This window comes from Bos taurus, chromosome 5, assembly GCF_002263795.3.
Source record: "Bos taurus isolate L1 Dominette 01449 registration number 42190680 breed Hereford chromosome 5, ARS-UCD2.0, whole genome shotgun sequence".
Taxonomy (NCBI): Eukaryota; Metazoa; Chordata; class Mammalia; order Artiodactyla; family Bovidae; genus Bos; species Bos taurus.
The window spans coordinates 82,938,069-82,948,358 of record NC_037332.1 but is presented as its reverse complement, the minus strand read 5'-3'; the positions used below and the strand labels follow the sequence as shown (position 1 = coordinate 82,948,358).

General features: G+C 43.3%; 2 pseudogenes; one reads left to right on the top strand and one right to left on the bottom strand.

The window, feature by feature from the left end:
- Positions 1–612: 612 nt before the first annotated feature.
- LOC112446618 (heterogeneous nuclear ribonucleoprotein A1-like 3) lies at positions 613–2,452 on the top strand (annotated as a pseudogene).
- Positions 2,453–6,754: 4,302 nt separating this feature from the next.
- Positions 6,755–7,313, bottom strand: LOC782823 (large ribosomal subunit protein uL23-like; annotated as a pseudogene).
- Positions 7,314–10,290: the final 2,977 nt, after the last annotated feature.

Here is a 10,290-nt window from a genome sequence, read left to right as displayed (position 1 = left end):
CCAAGTTTCTGAAGACCAGGTGGACTTGAGTGTTTGGAACTAAAAGGATCTTATCTTAAAGAGTGCCAGCTGGCAGAGTTCATGTTCACATATTTATACTGGTGGAATCTAGTTCAGGCAGGAACCAAGACCATTCTTTATTAACAGGACTGAGGGCATAGAGGATTAAGAGGCTGTATAGGGTGGTGGTTGAAACACAGGCTCTTGGGACAGCCTGACAAGATTCAAAATCAGTTCTACCACCTTCTTAACTGGACAGCACTGGGCAAGTGACTCAGGCTTTCTAAAGTCTCAATATTTTAGTCAGTAAAAATGTTAATGACAGATTCTACCCTGAAAGTGGTTATGAGAACTAAATGAGGAAATTAAGGTACAGGGCCTCATATGGCGCCTTAAATATAGTAAGTACTCAGAAATGTTTGTTTTCATAATTCTCATCATTATCATGATCACCATGATGGTTCTTAACCACCAACTGATAGAAATGTTGCAGGCATAAGCTAATGAAAGGGTAACAAGGCTTGTGAAGATACTATAAAGGACATGGAAGTTATACTGTATGATGGTATTAAGTCAACCAACTTATTCTTTCTCCTTTTGTCATCATAAGGATGTGTAGCTCAGATGTAACTCAGATGGTAAATCATCTGCCTACAATGCTCAGATGGTAAATCATCTGCCTGCAATGCAGGAGACCCAGGTTCGATCCCTGGGTCGGGAAGATCCCCTTGAGAAGGGAATGGCAACCCACTCCAGTATTATCACCTGAAGAATTTAATGGATGGAGGAGCCTGGCAATCTATAGTCCATGGGGTCGCAGAGTCAGACACAACTGAGTGACTAATGCTATCTATAGCAGATGTCATAATAGCAGATGCCCAAAATTCAGACCCAGGACAATTGCAGTCAGGAGCCAAACCTCAAGATATACCTGCTCTTTAGTACAGTGATTTAAAAGTCAAGTTCCAGCCTTTCTGCCCATGGACGCTGCCCAGTAAGCATCATTAAAGTGTCCACCCACCCTCGCTGTTGCATGATTGTCTAACTCAGAGTCTCCCAAAGAAACCAAACAGCTGCAGAAGCTCTTTGTCAGACTTTTGAGCTTTGAAACAACTGAGGAGAGTCCAAGGAGCCATTCTGAGCAATGGGGAACACTCACAGACTGCATGGTAATGAGGGCTCCAAACACCAAGCACTCCAGAGGCTTCGGGTTTGTCACATGTGCCTTGTGGAGGAGGTGGATGCGGCCAGGAAGGCAAGGCCACGTAAGGTGATGGAAGAGTTGTGGAGCCCAAGAGGGCTGTCTCAGGAGAAGATTCTCAAAGATCTGGTGCCCACTTAACTGGGAAAAAAAGATTTTTATGGGTGGCACTAAAGAAGACACTGAAGAATATCACCTGAGAGATTATTTTGAACAGTATAGGGAAGCTGAAGTGTTTGAAATCATGACTGACCGAGGCAGTGGCAGAGAGAGACTTTGCTTTCGTAACCTTTGATACCATGACTCTGTAGCCAAGACTATCAACTACCCTGTGAATGACCACAACTGTGAAGTAAGGAAAGCCTAAGCTGAGCAAGAGATCGTTAGGACTTCACTGGCTGGTGAATGAATGATGGCTAGTGATTTCGGTGGGAATGACAACTTTGGTTGAGGAGGAGACTTCAGTGGTCAAGGTGGCTTTGGTGGCAGCTGTGGTGGTGGCGGATACGGAGGCAGTAGAGACGGCTATAATGGATTTGTGCTATGCTTAGTTGCTCAGTTGTGTCCGACTCTTCAAGCCCCCAGGCTCCTCTGTCCATGGGGATTCTCCAGGCAAGAATACTGGAGTGGGTTGCTGTGCCCTCCTCCAGGGGATCTTTCCAACCTAGGGATCAAACTCAGGTCTCTCACATTGCAGGCAGATTCTTTACCAGCTGAGCTACCAGGGAAGCCCCATAACGGATTTGGTGATGATGAAAACAATTTTGGAGGTGGCAAAAGCTACAATGGTTTTGGCAGTTACAATAGTCAAGCTTCACATTTTGGACCCATGACAGGAGGAAACTTTGGAGGCAGAAGTTCAGTGGTGGTGGAGGCCAATACTTTGCCAAACCATGAAACCAAGGTGGCTATGGCAGTTCCAGCAGTAGCTATGGCAGCGACAGAAGGTTTTCATTACTGCCAGGAAACAAAGCTTAGGAAGAAAGGATAGTCAGACAAGTGACAGAGAAGCCACAGGTTACAACAGACTTGAGAACTCAGCCAGGCACAGTGGTGGCGGGGCCTAGCTGCAGCCAAGAAGACATGTTTTAGACAATACTCACATGTATGGATGAGAAACCTCCAGGACTGAGTTTGCGACTAATTGTATAATAGGTTATTTTAGTTTCTCTCCTGTGGAAAGTGCAAAGCATTCCAACGAAGTGTTTTAGTTGGGTTTTTTTTTGTACCCATGCTACTGGTACATGGTACCAGTACATTTTGTACCCACGGTACTGGTACTGGTACATTACATGCTAAATGTAATAGTCTGATCATGATGCTGAATAAATGTGTCTTTTAAAAAAATAAAAGTTCTATAATCAGACCCATCTGAGTTCAAATTCCAGCTCTGCCACTTCAGAGAATTTTGACCTTTGGGTAACTGACTTTATCTCATTAAGCTTCAGTTTTCTCATCTGTAAAATGAAAGGAGGAATAGTTCCAACCTCTCAGAATAGTTACGGATTTTGAGATGATGCAGCAAGCTTTGTCTCTCATTAGTTTACTTCCAACAGATGAAAGTTGTGAGAATTCAAATGATAACTAAAATAGAAGGCATCCCTAAGAACATTTGGGGACTCTGACAATTTAACAAATTCAGCCATATTGGTAGGAGAATTGACTAGAAAGGGGCATGAAAGTAAATTCCTAGCTTTATGCTCATTCGTGTCTGGCTCTTTGCAACCCCATGGACTATAGCCCGCCAGTCTCCTCTGTCCATGGAATTCTCCAGGCAAGAATACTGAAGCGGGTTGCCGTTTCCTTCTCCAGGGAATATTCCTGACCCAGGAATCAAACCCGTGTCTCCTGCATTGCAGGCAGATTCCTTACCGTCTGAGCCACCAGGGAAGCCCATGAGGGTAAATTGTGGGGATGGTGATTAAAATGTTTAATTCTTGTTCAGGGTGGTGTGTAGAGTTGTCAAAAATTCATTGATTTGAACATGTAAGATCAGTTCATGTAATTGTATAAAAATTACACTGCAATGAAAAGAGAAGGAATAGTTATGAACTCTGCTCTAGATTTAAGAATTTATCTCATCCAAGTCTCTATGTGAAGCATATAAAGTATCATTGATAATATTTCTTTAGAGAAAAGGTGAGGGAGATATTGTTGTCCATAAGTTATTTTTGCTCTAAACTACTCATCTGCTGAAAACCAGTAAGGGCAATGGGGAGGCCCTAGTCATGAGTGTTGTTCATAGGATCCTTGGGAATGGTGAATCCAGGGCTTATCTTCACTGATCTTACTTAGGGCTTCTATCTATAACTGACTTGATAAATGGCTAGGGCAGTTACACCCACCCAAAGACCTGTTTGTATATATATGGCAAAGGCTTCATTAACAGCAGCTGGGGACTTTCCTGGTGGTCCAGTGGTTACAAATCTGCCTTCCAATGCAGGGGACATCCCTGGTCGGGGAATTAAGAACCCATGTGTGCCAGGGCAACTAAGCCCATACACTCTGACTACTGATGTGCCCCAACTAGAGAGAAGCCCATGTACCACAACAAAGGATCTAAATGCTGCAACAAAGATCCCACATGCTTTAACTGCAACTAAGATCTGATGCAGCCAGAAAGAAAGAAAGAGCCATCCACCTTAATTAAAAAAAACAAAACAAAACAGTGGCTGTAGCCTTGCTGTACAGGAGAAAGGCATGCATACCTGATGACAGAAAGGGTGAACCCACGAGTTGATAAATGGATGAATGAACAAATAAGAGCTGACTTACTGGTTGTGATGCATCACCTTGATTATTTAACGTGATTTAATTTCCACAAAATTGTGTGAAGTAGAGGTTATTATCTCCACTTTACAAATAGGAAAATCTATGCTTAGAAAGTTAAGTGGTTGATTAGCCTAGCATTCTATGGTCTGATCATAGTAGAAATGGACCCCATATAATATAATTACATTCTAAGTTGTTGCAAATAATATTTTTAAGAGCTCCCATGTATCATATTAGAGCACATAATCATCATTTAGTATGCGTCAAGAGGTTTAGTCTGTTTCAGACGCCACTCCAGTCTGTGCTTCATACCTTTGTTAGGGAATTAATCAATAGAAAGTTATGAGGTAGGATACATTTTTAAAGTACTAGCCACTGCTTTCCTCTATTATTTTCTCTACTTCTTCATTCTTAATGTCTTCCAAACAGCAGATAGGTTATTTGAATTCTATTATCCTCAGGCCAGGTACTTCCCAGGTGGCGCTAGTGGTAAAGAACCTGCCTGCCAATCCAGAAGATGTAAAAGACTTGGGTTTGATCCTTGACTCAGGGACATCTTCCTGGAGGAGGGTACGGCAACTCACCCCAGTATTCTTTCCTAGAGAATCCCACAGACAGAGGATCCTGAAGGGCTACAGTCCATAGGGTCGCAAAGAGACGGACATGACTGAATGACTGAGCATGCACACCCTCGGGCAGAATAAATTAACAGAAAGCATAAAATAATGAGCATCTTTTGGCTTTTGACACTTCAAAGAGAATGGCAAGTGTACAGGGCATAAATAAGATGTAGAAATCTACTCAGTAATGTAGAGGATGGGATCCCTGACAAAGATTTCCTGGTGTAGGAAGAAGCTGGAACATAGATGCTAATGTGGCCTCGAGATGGGCCCACTCCCTCCCCTTCTCCCTCACTCATTCAAGAGTCAGGTGGGAAAGAGGCATTACCAAAGCTCCAGATAGGTTTTTGGGTTCCTCAAAACAGCCTAGAAAAATGACCTCGAGGTGTGTCCAATGGATAGATACTGAAGGTGTGGTCCTTGTGGGAGCTGGAGTGGCAGGTCTTTCCCATTCCCGGTGTTGGCCATCCCAGTGATACCCGCCAGCATGGACAGATGGTGACCAGAGGTCACATTCAAACTGTACTTCCACTCCTAACCTCTCGTCCATTGAACATTCTCCAGAAATTTGATGCAACTCTGGGAAATGTGGGAGGAAATCCCTGAACTGACAGATTAATTCCTGCTGCATTGGAAGAATGGGGACTCCAAACAGAAATTAGGTTATAGAAGAACAGACTGCTATACTCCCTGCCATAGCTCAGCAGGTAGAGTGTAGGACTGTAGAAAAACAGGCTTCTTGTACAGTTCAGTTTGCCAAGTGGCATTCACTTTACTATAATTGTGTCCACATTAGATAGTCATTCTTCAAATAGTGTGGTTCGGTTCAGTTCAGTTCAGTCGCTCAGTCGTGTGCGACTCTTTGAGACCCTATGAACTATAGCCCGCCAGGCTCCTCTGTCCATGGTATTCTCCAGTCAAGACTACTAGAGTGGGTTGCCATGCCTTCCTGCAGGGGATCTTCCTGACCCAGGGATCAAACCCTCATATCCTGTGTCTCCAGCATTGCAGGTAGATTCTTTACCACTAAGCCACCTGGGAAGCCCCACCACAGGGCATGTGGGATCTTAATTCACCAACCAGGAATGGAACCCGCTGTGGCCCCTGCATTGGAAGCACAGAATCTTAACCACTGGACCACAAGGAAAGTCCCAGCAGCTCCATATTCTTACTTATGTAGTCATCTCTAGTATCCCATACATCACCTGGATCCCATACATCAAGGATGACTCAGGGATAACCATGCAGATAAGGCAAAAACAACCCAGGGGAGGGAGGAGCCACCAAGCCAATTTCCTTGAAAAAAATTTGTCATTTGAACCTTTGGAGACTCGGTGGCCCAACCCAACAGCTGGGTGGATGGGAAAGTGGTCAAAGGTAATGGAAGTAAAATCTATTTCAATGGCCTGGAAAATAGATAATGATGTTTTGGACTAAGATGTAATGTTGAGACATGATAGATTTAGGAACACACTATATTTTGAAAGCAGAATCAACAGGATTTGGGTGTAGAGTATGAGGTAAAGAAAAAGGTCAGGTCTGATCCCTGTGGAACTGGGTACAAGCCCCTCTGTCCTTGACTTTTGAAGTAAAATGCTGACTCAAGAGTTAATGATTAGGAAATGTCAAGATGTAGAAACAAAGAAGAGCTGTTGGACTAGGGAACTGGTAGCAATTTAGACGATAATTCTGCCACATAACAGAATCATCATATTCCCAGTTCCCTGAAAGACATAGATAAAGGCCTGACACACATTCCTAAGTTGATTTTACTGGAGGCAGACCGCCCTCTCTACCCTCCACTCAGATGAAAACTGCTGACCACAAGAATACAGACCCTACACTGATTGAAACCAGAAAATGGATGATGCTTGAAACTTCACCTTGATGTCAATCAGTCCAAGAGCTGATCATGCTCTGCGCCTTGAACACTATAAAACTTCTCACTACTCCCTCCAGGGCACTGTCTTCAGGGAATTCACCCACTGTGGGCCCCTTTGTCTAGCAACGCAATAGAAGCTACTCTTCTTTCTGCGTCACCCGAAACTCCACATTTCTATTCGGCACGACTGAACAGAGGCTGTGCAGCCCACACTTACCTGGAATTTCATTACCAATGAATAAAATGTGACTATCAAGACTATGACCAGCATCCATGACTCCCCACAGCACCCCATGTACAGTCTATATCTTTTTTTTTCCACATAGTAAAAACTTTTATATTTGGAATTAACCAGCTGGACTCAGTTTAGATGATCCCAATTTTGTTGGCAACATCCAAAGCATCATAGTCAGGAGCCAGTCGAACGTATGCCTTCTTCTCTCCATCAGGCCTGATCAGAGTATTGACCTTAGCCATGTCAGTGTCACAGAGCTTCCTCACAGCCTGTTTAATTTGGTGCTTGTTGGCCTTGACATCCACAGTGGATACCAGTGTGTTGTCTTCTATTTACTTCATGGCTGACTTGGTGGTGAGGGGAGTTTGATGATGGCATAGCGGTCAGGTCTGTTTCTCCTGGGGCGCTCTTCCGGGGATATTTGTGCTGCCTCCTGAGCTGCAGTGTTTTGGGCCGCCGGAAGGTGGGCGACGTCCGGATCTTCTTTTTCTTGTGGCTGTGGACACCTTTCAACACTACTTTCTTGGCCTTCAAAGCCTTTGCTTTGGCTTCAGTTTTAGGAGGGGCAGGGGCTTCCTTCTTCGTATTCGGTGCCATCTTCATGAAAAGGTATAGTCTATATCTTAAGAAATAACATTTTCCTAGGACACTTTTTTTTAAATTTTATTTTATTTTTAAACTTTACATAATTGTATTAGTTTTGCCAAATATCAAAATGAATCCGCCACAGGTAAATATGTGTTCCCCATCCTGAACCCTCCTCCCTCCTCCCTCCCCATACCATCCCTCTGGGTCGTCCCAGTGCACTAGCCCCAAGCATCCAGTATCGTGCATCGAACCTGGACTGGCAACTCGTTTCTTACATGATATTTAACATGTTTCAATGCCATTCTCCCATATCCTCCCACCCTCTCCCACAGAGTCCATAAGACTGTTCTATACATTAGTGTCTCTTTTGGACTCTTGAAAACATTCTTCTGTCTCATTTTTCAGACAGCTCTGTAACAATGTTCAGAAACAGGTCAAGTACTTTAAACTTTGCCCTCTTGATGATGTAATGGTTTTAAACTAAATATAGATTTTTTTTTTCCCTCATGAACAGAGAATAGTGTTAAAATCTCAGATAGGACTAGTGATGAGAAAGGCATGCTGATCAGAATATTGTTGAAACTATGAAAAAAATAAAGATTTCTCATTAGACTAGGCTATCCTGGCAGGTATAGTGCCCACAATATTCTCTTTAAAACTAGGCTTTTTCACTCCCACACACAGCCCCTTCATCTGCTACTCCTCAGGATGAATGGTGATTGCCCCAATCTCCTGATCTAGAGAAAACAAGGCTTGGGGAGTGGGTCAGATGGCCAGGGCCCAGGGAAAGTATGTCTGTCTTGTCTTCTCTGGGCAAGATGCAGAGGAAAGCTTATAGAACTGGAGACAGGCTTTCACTGCAAACAATGAAGGAAGGATCAATTATTTCCTACCAGTCATCATGGAGACTGTTGGCAAAAAACTAACAACTTCACTTTTGTGCCCAGAGCCCAAGCAGAGAGAACAAAGAGTAGCCAGGTGCTGACAAGCAGCAACAACCAAATGATAAGGAGCATTTGGAAGAGGTGGCTGGTGATTAAGCTGGCTCTTGGGTTTGAAAACTGAAAAAGGAGAGAAAGTGTTCTTATGGGAGTGTTAAGTTTTATCTAACCATTATTCCTGGGCTTCCCTTGTGGCTCAGCTGGTAAAGAATCCACCTGCAATGCAAGAGACCTGGGTTCAATCCCTGTGTTGGGAAGATCCCCTGGAGAAGGGAACAGCTACCCTCTCTGAGTCACTTCAGTCGTGTCCAACTCTTTGTGACCCTATGGACTGTAGCCCACCAACCTCTGCCCATGGGAATTCTCCAGGCAAGAATATTGGAGTGGGTTGCCATGCCCTCCTCCAGGGGATCTTCCCGACCCAGGAATCGAACCCAGGTCTCTTATACCTACCTGCACTGGCAGATGGGTTCTTTATCACCAATGCCACCTGGAAAGTCCATATGGGTTTGGACAAATGTAAATGACATGTGTCCATCATTATGATGGTATTTTCATGGCCCTAAAAAATTCTTTACATAAGAATTTTTTTTTAATTTTATTTTATTTTTAAACTTTACATAACTGTATTAGTTTTGCCAAATATCAAAATGAATCCACCACAGGTATACCTGTGTTACCCATCCTGAACCCTCCTCCCTCCTCCCTCCCCATACCATCCCTCTGGGTCGTCCCAATGCACTAGCCCCAAGCATCCAGTATCGTGCATCGAACCTGGACTGGCATCTCGTTTCATACATGATATTTTACATGTTTCAATGCCATTCTCCCAAATCTTCCCACCCTCTCCCTCTCCCACAGAGTCCATAAGACTGTTCTATACATCAGTGTCTCTTTTGCTGTCTTGTACACGGGGTTATTGTTACCCTCTTTCTAAATTCCATATATATGCGTTAAAGCTATTTTTTGTGAACATAGAAAAATACTAAAATTTGGCTTTTCAATTCCAAACTAAAAAATTTTTTTACTTCCTTTTTCTGTTTTGTCTACAAATGCCATGTGCCAGAACAATGTACCAATGTTTTGCTTATTAAACAAGCTTTCTTAATATGTTTGAAACTTCTTCTGAAAGGTCAAATAATTATAATATTTTCATCATTGTTTCTTGTTCCTTTTCCCACCCCACCCTCTGCATTGCTTCATTTTGGGGAGATAGTTCCTGGCAGACTGTTTTCTATGCTGTGCTGTGATGCAGTAAAGTTTTGGCTGAAAAACTCCGTGTGGGACCAGCAGAGTGCACACCAAGATGGTTGGGTAGCAGCCTCTACCTCCCCTATTAAAGCCTTCATACCTCCCCTTTTAAAGCCTTCATACCTCCCCTATTAAAGCCTTCATACCTCCCCTATTAAAGCCTTCATTAAGCTCCAGTAATGGGCACTTTCCTGATGGTCCAGGGGTTGAGACTCTGTGCTTCCAATGCAGAGGGTATGGATTTGATCCCCGCTTGGGGAACAAGGATCCTGTGGAGTGTAGGCAAAAAAAAACCTCTAGTAATGGACTCATCTGTTTTTTCTCCTCTGTCCTCCACTCCAGGACTGTGAGCTGTAAGAATGGGGTTGTTTTGCTCACTACTGTATCTCTAGCACTTAGAACAATGCCAGAGACCACAGGAGATACACAGTAAATATTTTTTTAATTATTGAATAAACCATTATTCGTGAGATCATTTCCTCTGTGATTCTGAACTGCTTATCTGTCTTCTTTTGACCAACATTCTAGATGGCCTATTTGAACAGGACTTGGGGAACAAGGGTGGTCTCATCACTGACCACTCACTCTCCCTACAGCGAGAGCTGCATTCAGCTAAATGATTCCCAGAGATAGTGGAAGCTTCTATTAATAGTCTGCAGTGACTCAAAGAACTGATAGCATTTTTAAGCTTGAGGAAATCTTGGGTCTATGCAGGCTACAGCAAGCAGTAGCTGAATATGCAGTCTCCGTCATTTTGTTATTTTGTTGAGGAACTTTTGAGATGACAACAGGTTTCATCA